Source organism: Sciurus carolinensis, chromosome 4 (assembly GCF_902686445.1).
Source record: "Sciurus carolinensis chromosome 4, mSciCar1.2, whole genome shotgun sequence".
In the NCBI taxonomy this organism is placed as follows: Eukaryota; Metazoa; Chordata; class Mammalia; order Rodentia; family Sciuridae; genus Sciurus; species Sciurus carolinensis.
Genome location: NC_062216.1, coordinates 72,831,769 through 72,852,469, shown reverse-complemented (window position 1 = coordinate 72,852,469; position 20,701 = coordinate 72,831,769). Strand labels below are relative to the sequence as shown.

The window sequence follows — 20,701 nt, the reverse complement described above, 5'->3', positions numbered from 1 at the left end:
TGATGACATGATACTATATTTAGAGGAGGTGAAAAATTCCACCAGAAAACTTCTAGAACTCATAAATGAATTCAGCAAAGTAGCAGCATATAAATCAATACACATAAATCTAATGCATTTCTATTCATAAATGATGAATCCTCTGAAAGAGAAATTAGGAAAACCACTCCATTTACAACAGTCTCAAAAAAAAAATAAAATACTTGGGACTCAATCTCACAAAAGAGGTGAAAGACCTCTACAATGAAAACTACCAAACACTAAAGAAAGAAATTAATGAAAACCTTAGAAGATGGAAAGATTTCCCATGTTCTTGGATAGGAAGAACTAATATTGTCAAAATGGCCATTCAACCAAAGGTGCTATACAGATTTAATGCAATTCCAATTAAAATCCCAATGACATTCATCATAGAAATAGAGAAAGCAATCATGAACTTCATTTGGAAGAACAAGAGACCTTGAATAGCCAAAGCAATCCTGAGCAGAAAGAGCGAAGCAGGAGGTATCACAATACCAGATCTTAAACTACACTACAGAGCCAAATGGCATGGTATTGGCACCAAAGTAGATTGGCAGACCAATGGTACAGAAGAGAGGACACAGAGACAAACCCACAAAAATACAGTTACCTCATACTAGACAAAGGAGCCAAAAACATACATTGGAGAAAAGACAGCCTGTTCAACAAATGGTGCTGGGAAAACTGGAAATCCATACGTACTAAAATGAAAGTAAACCTCCATCTCTCACCCTGCACAAAAGTCAACTCAAAATGGATCAAGGATTAGGAATTAGACCAGAGTCCCTGCACCAAATAGAAGACAAAGTAGATCTGAATTTTCATCGTGTTGGCTTAGGATCAGACTTCCTTAACAAGACGCCCATAGCACAAGAAATCAAAGCAAGAATCAATAAATGGAATGGATACAAACTAAAAAGCTTTTTCTCAGCAAAGGATACAATCAATAATGTGAAAAGAGAGCCTACAGAGTGGGAGAAAATCTTTTCCACACACACTTCAGACAGAGCACTCATCTCCAAAGTTTATAAATAACTTAAAAAAACTACACCAAAAATACAAAGAAACCAATAAATAAATGGGCCAAGGAACTGAACAGACACTACAGAAGATACACAGGTGATTAATAAATATATGAAAAAATGCTCAACATCTCTAGTAATTAGATAAATTCAAATTAAAACAACTCCAATTAGAATGGCATTTATCAAGAACACAAGAAATAATAGATTTTGGCATGAATGTGGGGGGAAAGGCACACTTGTACATTGCTGGTGGAGTTGCAAATCGGTGCAGCCACACAGGAAAGCAGTGTAGAGATTCCTCAGGAAATTTGGAATGGATTCACCTTTTGACCCAGTTATCCCACTCCTCAGTTTATATTCAAAGGACTTAAAATTAGCATACTACAGTAATGCAGCCACATCAATGTTTATAGCAGCTCAATTCACAATAGCTAGATTGTGGAACCAACCTAGGTGCCCTTCAACAGATTAACAGATAAAGAAACTGTGGTATATATACACAATGGAATATTATTCAGTTATAAAGAATAATATTATGACATTTGCAGATAAATGGATGTAATTGGAGAATATCATGCCAAGTGAAATAAGCCAATCCCAAAAAACCCAAAGGCCAAATGTTTTCCCTGATTAGTGGATGATGATATATAATGGGGGTTGGGGGGGTGAGAGAAGAATGGAGGAACTTTAGATTACGTAGAGGGAAATGAGAAGGGGAGGGGGCAGGGGTATGAAAGATGGTGGAATGAGACAGACATCATTACCCTATGTACATGTATGATCACATGAATGGTGTGAATCTACATTGTGCACAACCAAAGAAACAAAAAGTTGTACCCCATTTGTGTACAATGAATCAAAATGCAGTTTGTAAAAATTTTTTTAATTTCTAAATTAAAAAAATAAAAATAAATAAATAATGATTATCTACCCCTAAATAAGTAAGAAGCAAAATGCAGTGTTTTTGAAAGGAAACTATAATTTTCATGTCTGCCAATCAAAACTACTCAAGCATATCTTAAAATGTGGAACTCACAGGAGCATAGTAGCATCTTGGTTACCAGATACTTGGGGAATGAACAGAAATGGGGAAAGGAGAGATGTTGGTCAAAGTGTACAAAGTTTCAGATAAAAGAGAGGAATAAATTCTAGTGATTCATGGCATAGCACACTGACTATAGTTAATAGTTGTAATATATATATATATCAAAATTGCTTTGAAAATAGATTTTAAGTGTTCTCACACAAAAAAATAGATGAGGTCATGGATATGCTAATTAGCTGATTTAAATTATTTATATATATAATATATAATGTCAAAACATCACACTGTATTCCATGAATATATACAATTATAATTCATTCATCAAAATTTTCAAAAACCAAATAGACCTGGGATGATCTTTTCAATTACAATAAATTTTATCAACAAAAAAATACTCAGACATAAAAGACTTGTCAAAAACCAAGAGAGGGTCCTGCTTGGTGGGTCATGCCTATAATCCCAGTGTCTCAGGAGGCTGAGACAGATCACTAGTTTGAAGCCAGCCTCAGCAACTTAGTGAGGCCCTAAGAACTTAGCAAGATCCTATCTCAAAATAAAAAATGAAAAGGGCTGGGCATGTGACTCTGTGGTTAAGCACCCCAGGTTCAATTCCTGGTACAAAAAAAAAAAAAAAAAAGAGGGGGAAAAAGGAGGCATCATAAAGAAATTCTCAAAGCACTCAGCTAGTGGAGTTACCTTAATAACCATGATTAAAATATTCAAGGAATCAAATGACAAGATTAAATTTTGGCAGAAAAAAATTATAATGAAGAATAAAAATTTGTACAGCTGGAAAAGATAATAGCTAAAATTATAACTCAAAGGATGAGCATTACAACACATTAAATCAGCACAGGATAAGAAATAGTAAAATAATCCAGGCCCAGGGGCAAACACCTATAATCCCATCAGGAAGCTGAGGCAGGAGGATCGGGAGTTCAAAGCCAGCCTCAGCAATGGCAAGATGCTAAGCAACTCTGTGAGACCCTATATCTAAACAAAATACAAAATAGGGTTGGGGATATGGCTCAGTGGTTGAGTGTCCCTGAGTTCAATTCCTGATACCAAAAAAAAAAAAAAAAAAAAAAAAAAAAAAAAAATCAAACAAACAAAAAAGAAAGAGTAAAATGAAGGACCAGTAGAAAATATACAGAATAAAGCTCAGAGAGACAAAAAGTAGGGAGGAAACGGTCATGAGAGACATGGTCAAAAGACCTAATATTCATTTATATTAAATCCTAAATGCATAATGTCACAATTACATTACACATTTAAAAATGCAAACTAGAAATACTGCAATCACTGTGCAGGATATTTAATAGACCTACAGTGATTTGTTTCTAAATACATCCACATAATTTGTGATACTGTACTCATTGAGAATTGGAGTCTATTCCTCTTTTTCCTTGAATTTCACTGGAACTTAGTGAGTAGCTTGTAAACAATACTATGCATTAGTGGTATTTGCTACTTTACTTAAAGGACTAGGTGTTGTGCTTCACCTCCAGTTCAATTAGGACATTTGATTTTGAAGAAATCTGACTTTATCTTGCTGAAGAGACCATCTGGTCAAGCTGAACTTCCAGTTGCCTGCCAGGTGGGCAATCCACCGTACATTCCCAGGTCTGCCAAACCTTTAGATAACCTTGGCCCCAGGTGACATCTAAGTGCAACCTCATGAAAGACCCCAAGAAACAACTGCCAAGTTGAGTCATTTCCAAATTCCTGGACCATGAAATCTTTGGAAAAATTAAATGTATTTGCTTGTTTTTTGGTCAGTTGATTTTCAGTTGCCAAGTTGCCTCTGAAATTTTGTTATGCAGCAATAGTAACTGGGGAACTTACACTGACCATATTAAAAAGTATTTCCCAAAGACAAATGAAATTCTTTTCTTCAAAAGGACTTGTACATGCATCTTCATAGCCTATTTAGCCATAATATCCCAACACCGAGATGCTACCTAAAACATTGCAATTGCTTTTGGGACAAAAGCTGAAAGGGCCTTGCTATGGTTTGGATGTGCTTTATCCCCCAAAGGTTTGTGCAGTGGAGGCTTGACCCCCACCATGGCAGTATTAAGAGGTGGTAGAACATTTAAGGGATAGAGCCTGGTTAGGTAATTGGGGATGATGCCTTTGAGATGGAGGGATTAATGTAGTTCTGTTGGAACTCTGGTTAGTTCCCACAAAAGTGAATTGTTATAATCAGCCTTATCCCCAAGTCTCTCTCCAGTGTCTTATCTCACCATGTTATCTCTCCCTCTTAATATACTCCCACTATGATGCAACTGCCCTGAAGCCACCATAGATGGGGCTACCTGACCTTGATTTTCTGCCTCCAAAGCATTGAGCTAAATAAGCCTTTTTTATATGTTTCCAGCTCTAAGTATTCCATTATAGCAGTGAAAAAGAAAGCTAATACAGGGCTCAAGAAGACTATTATCAGACACCTGATAGGTTTCAGCAATGCCGTCAATGAAAAACACCAATCTCTAAAGGACATAAATTGTTTGATTCCAACTATATGACATCCTGTAAAAGCTAAAGTTATGAAGACACTAAAAACCAGGGGCTTCCAGGAGTTGGAGGTAGAAGATGAATAGAAGCACAGAGGACCTTCAGGGCACTGAAAATACTCCATATGATACTATAATGGTGGTAACATAACATCATACACTTGTCCAAAGCCTTAGAATGTACAACACCAAAAGAAAACCCTAATATAAACTGTGAACTTAGGTGATTATAATGTGTTGATGTAGGTTCATCAACTGTAACAAATATACCACTCTGGTGAGGTAGGTGGTAATGGGGAGACTGTGCAGGTGTGTGGGTAGGAAATATGTTATGGTTTGGATCCTCCAAAAGCTCATGTGTTAAAAACTTGGTCCCCAATGGAGCAATGACAATGTTCAAAGGTGGGACTTTTAGGAAATGATTGAATCATTAGTACTGTGACCTCATAAGTGGATTAATCCACTGATAACCAAATGAACTACTGGGAGGTGGTGAAAATTGTAGGCAGGTATCACATGGTTGGAGGAAGTAGGTCACTGTGGGCATGCCTTTGAGGACTACATCTTGTCCTGGCCACTTCCTCTCTCTGTCCCTGCTTCCTGGCTGCCATGAACTAAGCAGATTTCCTTTGCCACGCCTTTCCACCGTAATGTTCTGCTTCACCTCAGGCCCAGAGTAATGGAGTTGGTCAACCATAGACAGGGGTCTCTGAAACCATGAGCCAAAATAAACCTTTCTCACTTGCAAGATGGCAGATTAGAGAAATTCTGATTCATGGGCATCAGAGTGTATGAGACCTGAATGTTATGGGGCGCAACTTAAGAACAGACTGATCACCACTGAGAAGTCCAAATTTGAGAGTCTTTATTAAGCTGGCCGGTTGACTGTCTCACACAATGTGCCAAAAAATGGCTATTGGGAGAACAGCCCCAACTACGGGGTTGTAGGGGTTCTTATACCAAAAAAAAACAGACACATCAATCATAAGTGTCTGTTGCTATGATACAAAATTGCACATTAACATCATGAGCTCATCGACAGAGGGGAAAGTGGGTCAAAATGACCCTTACCTAGGTACAAACTAAAGAATGGTTACTAACATCCACACAATCACTGTTCACATGGTACATTGTTTAGGAGCAATAGGAATCAAAAGAGAGCAATTCTTTACTACATAGGAGTTGCCATTGTATATTATTCAACATGTCACACCAAGTAACTGATGATGGGCACAGAGGCGGGGTGTTCCCATGGGAGAAGCTTATTTCCTACATAACATGGAGTCTCAGATCAAAATGGAGTCTGTTTAGTCATTTCCCCTAGAGTCTGGCCTATAACATTCTCATGGAGTCAGATCTGTCAGCCCATCACACTGAAGAGGGTTGACTCCCCTGCCCCATCAATAGAATTCTTGGGAGACTTCTGAGATCCAGACTCCTAGGAGAGATCAGCACTGACCTGACCCTGGGGATGTGTTAATCTAATTTCTCCAGAACAGATATGACCCAGAAAAATCCCTAAGGCCTGATCCAGCTGCTGGAATTCCCCTCCTAGAAATATGCAGCATCCCCAGCCTAGGAGTACTTTTATCAGACAAAACTCCAATTGACAGTACTTCCCATTCTGTCCTACCTTATGCTGGTGTAGATGGTCTCAGCTTTCAAATTAAATAGTCTGGTAGAGGATTAAAAAACAAGATCCAGCTATATGTTGTTTGCAAGACTCATCTCACAAGCAAAGACAGCCACAGGCTGAAAGGGAAAGAATGGAAATTGATATGCATACAAGTGGAATCTGAAAACAAGTAGGAATAACTACTCTCATACCAACAAAGCAGGCATCAAGCCAAAATTAATCAGAAGAGACAAAGAAGGTGAAGTGAACAGTCTAACAAAAGGATATAGCAATATTAAATATTTATGCCCCAAACATTGCTGCCCCTAATTACATAAAATAGGCACTACTAAAATTAAAGATTCAGATAAACCCCAGTATGATAATACTGGGTGATTTCAACACCCCTCTCTCACCAATAGATAGGTCATTCAGACATAAACACAGTAAAAAAAAAAAAAAAAAATCTTCAGACCTAAAAAATATTATAAATCAAATGAACTTAACAGGTATCTATAGAATATTTCATCCAAAAACAGGTGACTACACTTTCTTCTCAGCAACTCATGGAACCTTCTCCAAAAGAGATCATATTTTAGTCCATAAAGCAACTCTTACATGATACAAATAAATTTGATATAATTCCTTGCACCTTATCTGATCATAATGGAGAAGAAAATTCAATAATAAAATGTATTTTGTTTGACAAAAAAGTAACTAAAGAAAGGTGACAGAAACATGAATATAACATATTTTCTCCAAATTTATCAATAATATATTAACAATAAATGCACTGCCTATATCCATTAAAATCAAAGATTGTCAAAGTCTACTTTAAGTGAGCAAAATTCAATAGTACATTAATTTCAAGAGACACACAGTAAATACTAGCACACAGGTCAAACGCAAAATGATGGGGGAAACCATACCATGTGAAGAAATTTGGTGACTATACTATCATACAAATTTGACTTTATGGAAAGGAAAGCCGCTAGAAATAAAGAAGAATATTTCAAAATTATAAAGGGTTAATATAAAACTAAAAGAAAAAACTTATTCTGTTTTTATGTAACTAAAAACAAGACTTAAAATATATGGATCAAATAAAACTAACAAAACATGAAAAAAACAGGCCATTAGATTAAGAAATTTTACACAACTCTGTCAATAATTGATGGAAAGAAAAACAGACCAAAATGAGTAGTTAACTGAAAGTTTTTGAATAATATTATTAACAACTTTGATTAATTGACACATATAAAACTGAAATAAAAAATATAGGCAACACATTTTCAAGTTCAGATGGAGCATTTATGAAAAAACACCAAAGGCTGGTTATGTAGCTCAGTGGTGGAATACTTACCTAGCATACACAAGGCCTTGGTTTCAGTCCCCATCACCACAAAAATCAAAAATCAATCATAAATAAATAAATAACACTAGAACACAAATTGCAAAGGTTGAAAGCATGTTGAGTAGTTTCTCTTCCCACAATGCAATTCAGCTAGATAGTAATAACAAAACACTAAAAATTTTTAATGATTTACAACTTAAATTATAAATAAAACATAGAAATTACAATAAATTCTCATTTTGATGATAATAAATATTCAACAAATTAAAACATATAATATAACCAACCGTGATTAGAGTCAAATTTATAACTTTAAAGGATATAATAAATAAACAAAAATCTGAAAATTAAAAATGCAAGTATTAATATATGGAAGGCAAAAGAACATCAAGCTCAACCCAAAGAAGTTATGAAGAATAAAGAGAATTATAGAAATCAATGAAATATAGGGAAAATATACAGGAAAAAAATCTATTAAGCCAAATTTTTCAAAAAAGACATAAATTTAATCCTTAATGTAATTAAATAAGGAAGAAAAAGGAGAGAAACTATTATCAGAAAAAAAAAAAACTGGAACTATTATCACCTGTTAGAGTAGCATATGGAAATTAGAAAGATGAAATTAATATGTATTATCACTTTTTTTATTTAGTAGTCTACTAGACCTCAAAATTAGTTCAACTAAAGGAAAAACAGTATAAAAATTAAGAAGAATAAAACTATAATTATTTGCAGACTACATGATTGCAGAAAATACAAACAAACAGGAAACCCAATATCTACAATTACACAGTTAGAAGTTATGGTTCAATTAAACACCACCACAAGTTCAATATTCAAAATATAAGCAAAAAAACTCAAATAATATCAGTAGACAGTTATAAGACAAAATTGAAAAGCTGAAGTACTAATGATAACAAAAAAGGTAGAAGACCCTAGAGGAAACCTAATCAAAGATGTAAAAGATCTCCAAGAAAAAAATAAAGAAGATGTAAGTAAATAAAATAAAAAACTCATAGATGAATTAGAAAAATTTCATATTGTCAAAACAAATTACTCCCAAATTTATCTTTAGAATAAAACCAAATCTCAATCAAACTATCATCATGCTTTTTTTTTGGTGGAAAATGACAACTTAATTAAAAAATTTACTCTATTTGGAAAAGACCATGAATGGTCAATGCACTTGGGAAAAAAAACAACAAAGTTAGAGCAATTATTTTGTGACATAGCAAGGTTTACTACAAAGGACTCATAATTACGGTAGTGTGATCTTGGTGCGAGAATGAATACTGACACAAGGAAACGGAATGGCACCTGGAAAGACTCAGACAGGTCTGTACTCTGTATGTGATAGAGGTGGCACTGCAGTGCAGAACCAGCACAGCTGTAGAATCTGTACAACCTGTTTAGAAAAAAAAATTAGGTAACTTGGCAATCTATCTGATGGGAGAATAACTACAAATATTACCTCTCTGCAACTTGCAGAACATTGGTGGAGTGAACTCAGTCACATCGATTCACTGATATTGTCAATAGGTACACTATGTAGACAGGCATCGAAGAAGAAAAAAAGCAGCAGCTCTTTGCTAAGCAAGGTCTTAATAATCAGTTATTTGATGCTATTTCAAAATCAAACATAATATTTACTTACTTTTAGTTTTTTTATTTTTTTCTTTTTAGTTACACATGTATTTTGACATACATCGATGGAGTATAAGTTCCATTCTTGTAGTTGTACATGATGTAGAGTTACAGTGGTCATGTATTCATATATGAACATAGAAAAGTTATATCCGATTCATTCTACCATCCTTCCTATTCTCATCCCCTGCTTCCTCCTATTCCTCCCCCATACAATCCCATGAACCTCCATTTCTCCCTCCCTGCCCTCCTATTGTGAGACAGCATCTACATGTCAGAGAGAACATTTGGCCTTTGGTTTTTTGGGGATTAGCTTATTTCACTTAGCATGATAGTCTCCAGTTCAATTCATTTACTGGCAAATGCCATCATTTTATTCTTCTTTATGGCTGAGTAATACTTCCTTGTGTATACATACCACATTTTCTTTATCCATTCATCCAAACAGAATATTTATACCCCAACCATCATGTTGACATCATAACCTTCATGTTCCAGGTTTCCCACCATTGTTTATTTTATCCCCAATGTTGCCCACAGAGTGGGACCCTAACACTACACACACTGTGTTCAAAGAGGCCACTTAACATTCAGGTCCACATTTCATCAGCTCCATGTCCCATTCACAGGTAGTATAAACCTCAGGTCCTATTCATGGCTCTCTCGGGCTCCAGTATCAGAGGGTGGGTGCAGGGGACCAGCCCATGTCCTTCTAGATTAATCAAAGTTGCTTTTGGGGCCACCACTCCTGCAGCCCCACTGTAGCTGGACCATTCTGCTGTACCCCACCCCCAACACACACACACACAGGTGCCTCTCAATCTTTACTAACTGGTCTTAACCACAACTAATCTAGGTCCCTCTGAAGCCACCAAGCCTGCTTGCAGAGAGATTCACCTTCAAATTTGGGTCAAAAAGCACAAAGACTTCACTCTAATGACCCATCTGAGCAGCGGTCCCTTCTTCTCCCTCTGGCCCACAGATTTCAGGGTGGACTCCAACACCTTCACTTTCATCCGTCAGAGAAAAGCCCAGTTACTGTCTTGCACATTTTAACCATTTTCCTCAGCAGCCGTGTTTTCCTTAGGAGAGTAAATGATGAGGCTACCACATGAGGTTTAGTGGTAAAAGCGAAAATTCTAAAGTCTTTGTAAAGAGTTCTGTTTAAGATCTTTTGACTCCTTAGATGGGACAGATAGGGTCCCACACTGCACCCAAAGCATTCTGCTTCTTGTATTAGCTACCTTTATGGAGTGGGTTGCACTGGGTTAGCCTTAGTTCCTCATTCGTTTGCTGCTGGTAAATGTTTTACTACTCTTTCATTTAATATTCATTTCATTGGGTTTTAGGAGAGGAGAATTTTGTAATCCAGCCTGGCTCTCTCTTTTCTTCATTTAATTATTCACTCAACACATATTTATTGATTCTCCATCCTATGCAAGGAATAGCTGACACAATTTCAAACACAATTTTTATCATAAAATGGGATATCTACCAACTAAATAAAACTACAAAAGGAGGATTTGTGGATGGGATATCCACAAGTGGTAAGGAAATTCACAGTAAAATTCCCAGTTAAAATACAATTTGTACTCATTTTATAATGTGCCACACAAAGGTAGGTGGGAGAGGGTACAGAGAACAGAAAATTCCAAAAGGAGAGCAGAATCTTGGCATATTCACAAGGAATAGGAAGTTCATGTGACTAGATCATAGAGTATGAGCTGGGGAAAGATGAGCAGTTGGGTAGCAAATAAGCAGAGGGTGGCTCAGTCCTCCTGAGCTGCGCACTGGGGCATCATCTGGAACACTGCAGACTTCTAAGCTGGAACTGACCTGAGAAGGCCCAGTCTAGAAGAATCTTTCTGCTGCAATGACGGGAGTGAACTTGCGGGGGACACAGTGGAGCAGCATGATGGGGAGATGGTTCTCAGGCAGGAGTTGGTGGTTGTCCAGACACTGAGAGTGGCAGCTGGGCTGCAGAAAAATGGAGATATCTAAATACTAGGGTAGAGACATTTATATCACACCTGAGTCATATAAATCCAAGCTCTTCTCATCCTTGAAAGTTCCCCAGCCTATGTATTTCAGGTAATCCATAAGGGTGCCTCACTCATATCCACATATCAGCCCGGATCACGCTACACTGTTGAACTACCTAAGGGGATGATCTTTTCACACAATCACCCATAGCAACATCAGTCTAGTCCACCCTCCCTGCCCCAGCACTGGTCATCCACGTCAACCCCACGATGCTCTTGTGAAGTGCCACTGCTATGCTTGTTTGAGGATGGGGTCCAGAGCAGGGTTGCACATGCCCAGAGCACCACAGAGTTTAGCAATGCTGCCCTTCACACACAGCATCTTTCTTCCCAGCTACTCCCCCGTCACAAAGTCTTGGTCACAATGACCCTGCTGGCTAAAATAACCATTCCCCTAAGAACTTCAGACCCATTGTTTGGTGCAGAAAACCAGAAAGGAAACAAATTGTGAGAAGAAAAAGTGACTGGAAACTAGGCCGTAAAAGCAGAAGAACCTCATGAACGAGACTCAGGGAGAAAGTCATCATTGACCTGATGTGTTGGTTTATGTAGGAGGCAGCAATTACTCCCAGGACCCAGTTCCCCATCTCTCTTCAGTCCCTTCCCTGGAACTCCCAGTGAGTCTGCCTCCTCCCAAAGATGGGTAAGGACATGAAGACCTGGAGGCTAATTTTAGGTCAAGAGGAGCACGTGATGGTCGATTTCATGTTTCAATTTGACTAGGCTGTCTCCTTCATCCCACTCCAGGCCTAGGCCACTCTCTTCCAGGGGTGCCTAGAGCGGGGAGTATGTAAGCAAAGGATATTCTTGTGTTAACTTCTGCCTTATCCCCACCTCTGCCCTCTCTCCCAGGGCTCCCTGCCAGCCCTTGGCTCAAGTAACCCGGGATTTTTACATAACCCCTCACCGATTCTACCTCTGATTTCCAAATACTCAAAGCTTAATTTTTACAAAGAGCATTCAAAGCCAAACTGTAATCCAGTCCATTAGTGGACTTGTCTAATGTCTGAAAGCACTAGTTTCTATTGTCTGTTGCGTCTCTAAAATTAGTGCTTCTAGGCTGCAAGGGTGTACAGTTCATAGAATCGCCACAAGATGGCAGCACCCACAGACTAGTTCCTGAAGCTGAAAGAGCCAAAATATAATTGGCCTGATTTTTCTTTCCTTTTTTTTTTTTTTTTTTTTTTTTTTCCTTTTCCTCCGTTATTTTTGGGTTTTCTTTCTTTTTTTTTTTTTTTTAATCACAATTAATACCTATTTCACACTTAAACACTTTAGGATACCCTGTGGCCTAATATATAAAAATCTCATTGTTTTAATTATGAAAGAAATTAATGGATGTAGAAATAAAGATAGATATTAGTAAATAGTTTAGATGGATGATGGATGATGGTGATGAGAGCAAGAAAAAGAGGATAGAAAAATACAATAGCTATGTGGTGGATTTTTAAATATCTAATGTTCTTATTGCATTTTTATTTTATGTGAATTCCCCTTTTCAGTCACCAAATGATGCATTGGAAGAAAAGAAATTATTATTCCAATAAATAAAGAGAAAGGAGTCAACATTCAGGTCTGGCATGCCAAGACAGGATTTTGGGGTGTCAAGAAGAAAATACAGGGCTGGGGAGATAGCTCAGTTGGTAGAGTGCTCGCCTCACAAGCTCTAAGGCCCTGAGTTCAATCCCCAGCACCACAAAAAAAATTTTTTTTTTAATTTAAAAAAAGAAGAAGAAAATACGTAGTTTTGAAAATTGGGGTTTTCTTATCAAATTAACCTGTTTATATATTGAGAATTTGGTCCAGTAGAACTCAGAACACAATTGTATTATAAGCCCTGGCTACAGGAAAAGCAAAATACAATTTACAGGAACTACATTCTCAGACCAAAATTAGAAAGTCTTTTGCTAAGGGTTGACTGTAGGTCTGGGGACAAAGAAAAGAGAGGGGAGCAGGTACTGCTGAAACCATCAGCTCCCATCCCCTTAATTCCAGCCAAGAGGAAGGGTGGGTGGCAAAAATGAAAGACTGGTTAGATGAAGCAGAAGGACAAAGCCAGATAGAGCATGTGCCCAATTTGATCATTGCTGTCTCATTAAGAGGAAGCGAGATTTTTCAAGCATAAGGCCTCATGGGAGGCCATTAGGTGAGTGGGGTGCTGACTTCAGAAGAGATTAAGGTAGATCTCTGTGGTACCGATTAGGTCTTTAGAGAAGTGTGTAATAAAAGAGCAAGACTGACCCCTCCCCACTCTGGTTCCCTGTCTCACCACCTGACTGCTGTCTCCCTCTCACGCATGCCCCCACCAGGAAACCATCCACCATGCTGTGATGCAACCATTAGTTCCTCACCAGAGCCGGGCCTCTATCAGAGGCATGCTTTTGAACCTACAAAACTGTGTGCTTAATAAACTTCTTTTTCTTAATAAACTTGTTTATAAAGAACCCTGCCTCAGGTATTTTTACAGCAATGGAAAACAGACTAATACACCTCCAGATGCTGCTCTAGATATAGAGAATGAGAAGGGCAGTAAGGATATGTGAGGTAAGCCCCCTCCACCTCAAAACATGGCATTACCAACACAGGTTACCACCCTATTTTTCATGCTCCCGCAAGCTCAGCGTCCCCACTGTATACCCTGCAGTCCACCCAGACCATCCTGTGGCCCCCTCTCTCTGTCTTCCCTTTTCTTTTTCTTTTTTAGACCCAAAGGTTTATTTAGAAAAACAGAGACACATTCAGGAGAGAATGCAGGTCATCCCCAGAGGGAGAGTCAGCCACCCTTGGTGTGGGTGTTACTATTTAAAGAGAGTTGATAGCTAGGGGCCGGATTAGAGGTGGAGCCTCTTTCTCCTTGAGAATCAGGCAAATGAAAAGGGAGAAAAAGCAATTGCACAAATGCATTTTTCCCCCTAAATATTTAATATTACATATTAATCTTCCAAGAATCATTTACTTGCCATCTGTTCCTTGAGCCCCTAAGCCCATGGTCATCCATGAACCCTGTCTCCTTTATAGATATAATCTTAACAAATTAATGATAATATTTGATTATAAATATCAGAACTTTAGCTGAGCATGGTGGTGCATGCCTGTAATCCCAGTGACTTAGGAGCTGAGACGGGAAGAACACAAGTTCAAGGCCAGCCTCAGCAACTTAGCAAAGCCCTAATTAATTTAGCAAGACCCTGTCGCAAAATTAATAAAATAAAATAAAATGGGCTGGGGATGTTGCTCAGTGGTTAAGCACCTCTGGGTTCAATTCCCAGTACCAAAAAAAAATGAACTGGAATTTGAACGCAGTGCTGGAGCTAGGTTCAGGATCTACTTAGCCACTTAGAGGTGATGCTGTCCTCCTGGGGTCCTGGTTTACCATTTCTTACCCAGTTTTGGATTCTATACCATCACCAGAAACACATTCATCCAGACACCTGAAATATAGATATGGTTGCTGGAGTCCAGCCAGCCCTTCCCAGGGGACGGCACAGGCATCCATGTTGTGTAATCATGGTCTCACTTTCATGGGGACTGAGACCTCATGAATAAAGCACTATTATGAGATCCAGACCCTTTAATGGGGAATGATGGGCTGGAAAGGAGGTGTTCAACTCAGAGCTGGCACTATCTCCAAGTAGCACCCTATGCTCCAGAGCTTAGGGTACAGGGCCAACATGGGCCAACTCATCCTTTGATAAAGGTAAGATCTTTGACACATAAGGAAATGCCACTCTGCAACCTTTAAAGATATGAAAGAGAAGATTTTAGAGATGCCACCAACTCAGCTGAGTCCCATAGTGAACTTGAGAGTGCAATACAACCATCGGTCAGAAGAGATTCCAGAGCCACACCACCTGGTCCTGACCCACAGTTCTGTCACACTCTAGGTGAGTGACTTTGACGAAATTTCTTAAATTCTCTGAACTTCAGTGGCCTGTCTATAAAGTGAGAGTAACAACAGAACCTAGAAAATGGAATTCTTGTGAGGATTACACGAGTGGGCATTCGGAAGTAATATATGGACCGCCTGGTAGTAGTGCATGATAAAGAAGCAGTGCTCAGCATCTTCCACCATCTTCCCACCAATCACAGAACTCCGGAGTGTAAAATTAAATTGACTGAAGCTTGTGAAAAACCTATCATGGATCTCGGCAATTTAGAAAGACCCTAAGCAATTTAGCAAGACCCTCTCAGAGAGACTTGAAACAAAGTCAGGGAGTCGATATTTATTGGTAACAATTATTAGTGATTACTGAAATTTATTGAGCACTTACAAAGTGGCGGGCTTTATGGTGATTGTTTTTTATATTGAGCTCCCTTAATCTTAACAATAGAGCAACTGAGGATTAATATGCCCGACTTACCATGAGAAAACTGAGGCTGAGACAAGTTAAGGAATTTGTCCAGGGACTGTAGTTAGTAAAGAGTTAGAATTCACCCTCAGGTCTGGGCTCTAAGGAGATAAAATATTAATATTTAAGAGTTCCCAAGTGCTAAAAGATTAGAATCTCTCCCTTTTTCCTCTCCAGTGTTCTGAGTTCACAAAATAAGCATTCTTACTTAATTTGGTGCTCCTTAGAAACAAACATTCTTTTTGAGTGAAAAAATATCTATACAATGTTTAAAATGCTCCTAATTTAGCTGTTTTACTGTAAACCTCAAAGGTATATCACCTATCCTAAACTGACCACTTTTCCCCAAGGATAAGAGCTAGCCTCATCCCTACAGTAAGAGCATCCTACTTGTTCAATCACTTGTGGACTATGACCAACTTAATCTTTTCACCCCTAACATCTGAGAAAGGGCCTAGCAGTTAAGAGTTTGTTTTCTTGACTTACTCACTTATTGAGCAAATATCAATAGAGTGTTCTCTGTGTTCCAGGGCTTGGAAATATGACAGTGAACAAGACAGTTGCTAAGGTGTGGATATAGTTTGTCCACCACAGATTCATATGCCAGAGGCTTGGTCCTCAGTGTGGTGGTGTTGAGGTGGTGGAAACTTGTGTAAGGTAATTAGATCATGGGACTCCACCCATGTGTATGGATCAGTGTCCTCTTGAGGCAGTGGGTCAGATCTGGTAGGAGTGTATTAGTTCCTCCAAGTGCAGATTGTTACAAAAAGAGAGAGCTTGACCTCTCCCCAGTCTTTTGCTTCCTGTCTCACCATGTGACCTCTCTGCCTGTTCCACATGCAGACCCACCATTTTGATGCCATCTGCCATGAAACCCTCAAAGGAGTTGAGCAGATGCAAGTGCAATGCTCTTGAATTTCCAGGACTGTGAGCTAAGTATCTGTTACTCAGCTTGTTGACACTGTGACCAAAAGATCTGACAAGAACAATTTAGAGAAGGAAAAGTTTATTTTGGCTCAGTTTCAGAGGTTCAGTCCACAGTCAGGCAACTCCATTGCTCTGAACCCAAGATGAGGCAGAACATCCTGGCAGAAGGGTGTGGCAGAAGGACCAGCTCAGGATATGACAGCCAGAAAGGTCACCAGGGATAAAATATAAATTCCAAAGGCACAGCCCCTACTCTACTTCCTCCAGACACATTCTAACTCCTTACAATTACCACCTGATTAATCCATATCAGTGAATAATCCACCAGATCATGTAATGGTATCAATTTTATTCTAGTCATATTGTTTCAAATAAAAATATTGAATCAGAAACAAAAAGAAGGGAGCGTTCACCCTGCTGCAGATGATGATGGTTACACCTCAATTGATTCGTTTCTACCTCCCTGACAAGGGAAGGGGAAAAAAAGAGAGAGAGAAAGAAAGAGGTACATGAACTGGATAGGAAGAATGGCCTGGAAAGAAGAGGCACATGCTAAGTGGCAGGAAAGAATTAGAGCCACAGTTGAAGACTCCCAGAGACACTATCCCTGTCCCATCATCTCATCAACAGTCTTGAATGTTTAGGCATGAAGGGAAACCTTGCCCCTCTGACCAAGATGGAATCAAACAGAACCACCAGGGAACATCCTTGTGAGCATAATGCTGATGAATAGCCTCTTCTCTAACCTCCAGTTCCTAAAGAGATGTGGCGTATTCAGGAATAGACGCAAAGACTGAGGGCCTCTATAAACATCATCTCTTCATTCCCTGAGAGCATCACAAAGAAGAAATTGCTTGACAATGCCTCTTCCATCAGCTTGACCACAAACCTGCCTACCCAGCCCCTCCATCCTTTAGTCAAACATGCTTCCTCTTGGAGCTCAGAACTCATCTCTTCCCATTTCTGTGCAGCAGACATGTGAAAAAGTTATTTAGGAAAACCCCATAATTCTACTTGTATCCAAGCTAAATTACACACCTTGGAACCAGCAGTCCCTCTGACACATGACATGGTTTCCAGATGTTCCCATACGTGCCCTCCTGTACCAGGAAAACACAAATTCATCGATGACGTACTTAAAATACAGTTTTCCTTTCCCAAGAACGATCTCCTCAACATTGAATAATTCAACAATGATATTACTGAATTTATCTCCTTTCTGAATATCTCCTTAAGATGAGGGGAAAAGGACAACTAATCTTCTTTAAAATGGTTTGGTTTTTTATCTTTTTTTTTTTTCACAAAAATATCTCATAACTTAGAACATTTACTCCTCTTTCCCCTCTCCTTCCAGTAGAACTCTCAGCACGCCTGATCTCCTGACTCTGTCGCCCTTCTGTCTCCTTCCTCCAGGCTTTCGAAACTGTTTTTTCAAGCTCACGCACCCACTTATGAGGGGTACTCAACACTCTACTGTGTCTAAAATACTCTTACCTTCTCTTTTTATGTCACTCCTTCAGGCTTCTCTCCGACCACTAAAATTCAGAAATATTTCTGTGTATCCGTTTAATTCCAAACCATTTATTATCTGTTTAATTTTTTTTTCTTTTCACTACTAGAGTATAAACTCAGGGGAACAGAGAACATATCCATCTTCCCTGCCACTTTTTGCCATTAACAATGCCTTTCAAATAGACTAAAAATACTTAGAGCTAGAGATGTAGGTCAGTGGTAGAGCACTTGCCTAGCATACAAGAGGCCTTGGATTCAATCCCAGTATGGAAGGAAAAAAGAGTTAAAGTACTCATAAAAATTGATCAGAGCCACTGGGTACAGTGGTACATGCCTGTAGTCCCAATGGCTCTGGAGGCTGAGGCAATTAGGATCACAAGTTCAAAAACCAGCCTCAACAACTTAGCAAGGCCCTAAGCAACTTAGTGAGATCCTGTCTCAAAAAATAAAAAGGACTGGGGATGTTGCTCAGTAGTTAAGCACCCCTGGGTTCAATCCCTGGTATCAAAAAAAAAAAAAAAAAATGGCCAGTGCCGGCCCCAGTGGAGTGAGCTGGTGGTCTCAGCTATTTGGAAGGATGAAGCACAAGGATCACTTGAGCCCAGAAGTTTGAGACTAGCCTAGGCAATGTAGGGACACCCTATCTCAAAAAAAAAAAAAAAAGACCAGTTAATTTTAAAATTATTAAAATGAAAAATCTGCAAAAAAAAGATGCATGTGGAATTTTAATATTATATAATATACATATATATTTAAATGTTTATGTATATTTTTTTACAAAATACAGTCAAGGCCTTTTCTTTGAGTGTGGTTCTTCTGACTGAGTGTGGGTTCTGTTTTATTTTCCCTGCAATAAACTATACCCTTAAATACCTGGTCTGCACCTATGGTCTATGATTTCCACTTCAATTTTTCAAGTGAAGAAAGAATTTAAAGACCTTTGTAGGACTGGGGTGTAGCTCAATGTTGGAGCACTTGTCTAGGGTACACAAAGCCCAGGTTTCCATCCTCAGAAGTCAGAGAGGGAGAGAGAGAGAGGGAAGGGACAGAGAGAGAGGAAGAGAGAAAGAGGGAGAGATAAAGAAAGGATGGAAGGAAGGAAGGAGAGAGGAAGGAAGAGAGGGAGGAGGAAGGAAGGAAGGAAGGAAGGAAGGAAGGAAGGAAGGAGCCTTGTATTCTGCATGCAGACCACTTCTTAAATTTGGTGCAGTAGGGTAGTGTGGTCTCTACCAGTCTGTAGAGGTTACTCACAACATCTAATTCAATAGCCTCCTTTTTTTCTTTTTAACAACTCAACTTTTTCAGGTTTCCCAAAAGGCAAAATTTCAGAGTTAACTTTTTAAATCTTTTTATTGTTAAAAATAACAGAGAGGAAAGTGTGTGCAACATGCATATACAGTTAATACAATATTAAAAATCCAACACCCATACAAGCCTTACCTAGGTTAAGAAATAGAAATTGTCAGCTGGGCATGGTGGTCCAAACCTGTAGATCCAGCGACTTGGAGGCTGAGGCAGGAAGATTGCAAGTTCAAGGCCAGTCTCAACAATTTAGTCACTGAGCAAGATTCTGTCTCAAAATAAAAAATAAAAAGTAAAAAATTTAAAAAGCAGGGATATAGCTCAGTGGTAAAGTGCCACTGGGTTCAATCCCAAGGAAGAAAGAAAGAAAGAGAGGGAGAGAGAGAAACCATAGTTTGTAGGTCCCATTAGCAAGAATGTATGGATTTCTAAAGCCAAAAAAATGTTCCTTTGAGCTTACATCTACATGTCTCTTGGTGCACATATGAAAACATTTCTGTGAAGCTTCAGAGATGCAGTATGCATAGCTTCAACTTTATTATATAATGCCAAAGAGTTTTTCAAACTCATTCTCCCACCAGATCCAAGACCTTGCTAACCCTGTACATTGGGGTCATATCATTCTGATGAGTGTGTCCTGGCATCTCATTAAAATTTCTATTTCCCTGGTCACTTTGAGGTTGAAAACCTTTTCTTGTGTTTTTAGAAAATTTGATGTCCTCTTTTAAAAAGTACCTGCTCAAGTTTCTTGTCCATTTTCTTTTTAGATTCCTTGTCGTTTTCCTTATAGATTTGTAGTTCTTTATTTTGCATAAATCCTTTGTTGAACACATGTACTGCAAATAACTGTGTCTTGCCCTTTCATTCTCTTCATGGTATCATATAATGAAAAACAGCCACTTAATTTCATAGTAAAATGCATTCATCTTCTTATTTTTGTTTTTTCTTAAAGAATATCATGTACTGGCAAATTCAAATTTCAAAATATTACCAGGAGTTATGTCTAAATTTGTCGGGGTCTTAAGCCCCCTTGCTCTTCTCGACCAGCGACAAGGGAAGGGGACACTCCCCAACAAGGTCAGACCAGGATAGGTAGGGCCGACTGACCACTGGCTCTCAGCCCTCCTGGTGGAGGACAATCAGATGCGTCAGGGAGACCCGTCACAGCAGGAACTCTTTTATTGAGGAACTCACACAGCTTTTATGTAGGGTGGGGGCTAGGCGGGAACCAATCAGCTTAAAGGTCAACAAGGCAGGGGGGTTCACGCAGGTGAGAGTCCCATAGGACTATATGGCAAGCACAAGCTGATCACGTTCGCGGAACCGTTGTTGACCAATCCCTGACGGTG

At 38.8% G+C, this 20,701-nt stretch overlaps 1 pseudogene; it reads right to left on the bottom strand.

Annotated features, from left to right (window-relative positions):
- Positions 1–20,701, bottom strand: part of LOC124982746 (antigen WC1.1-like) — a 58,342-nt pseudogene that overhangs the window by 21,823 nt on the left and 15,818 nt on the right.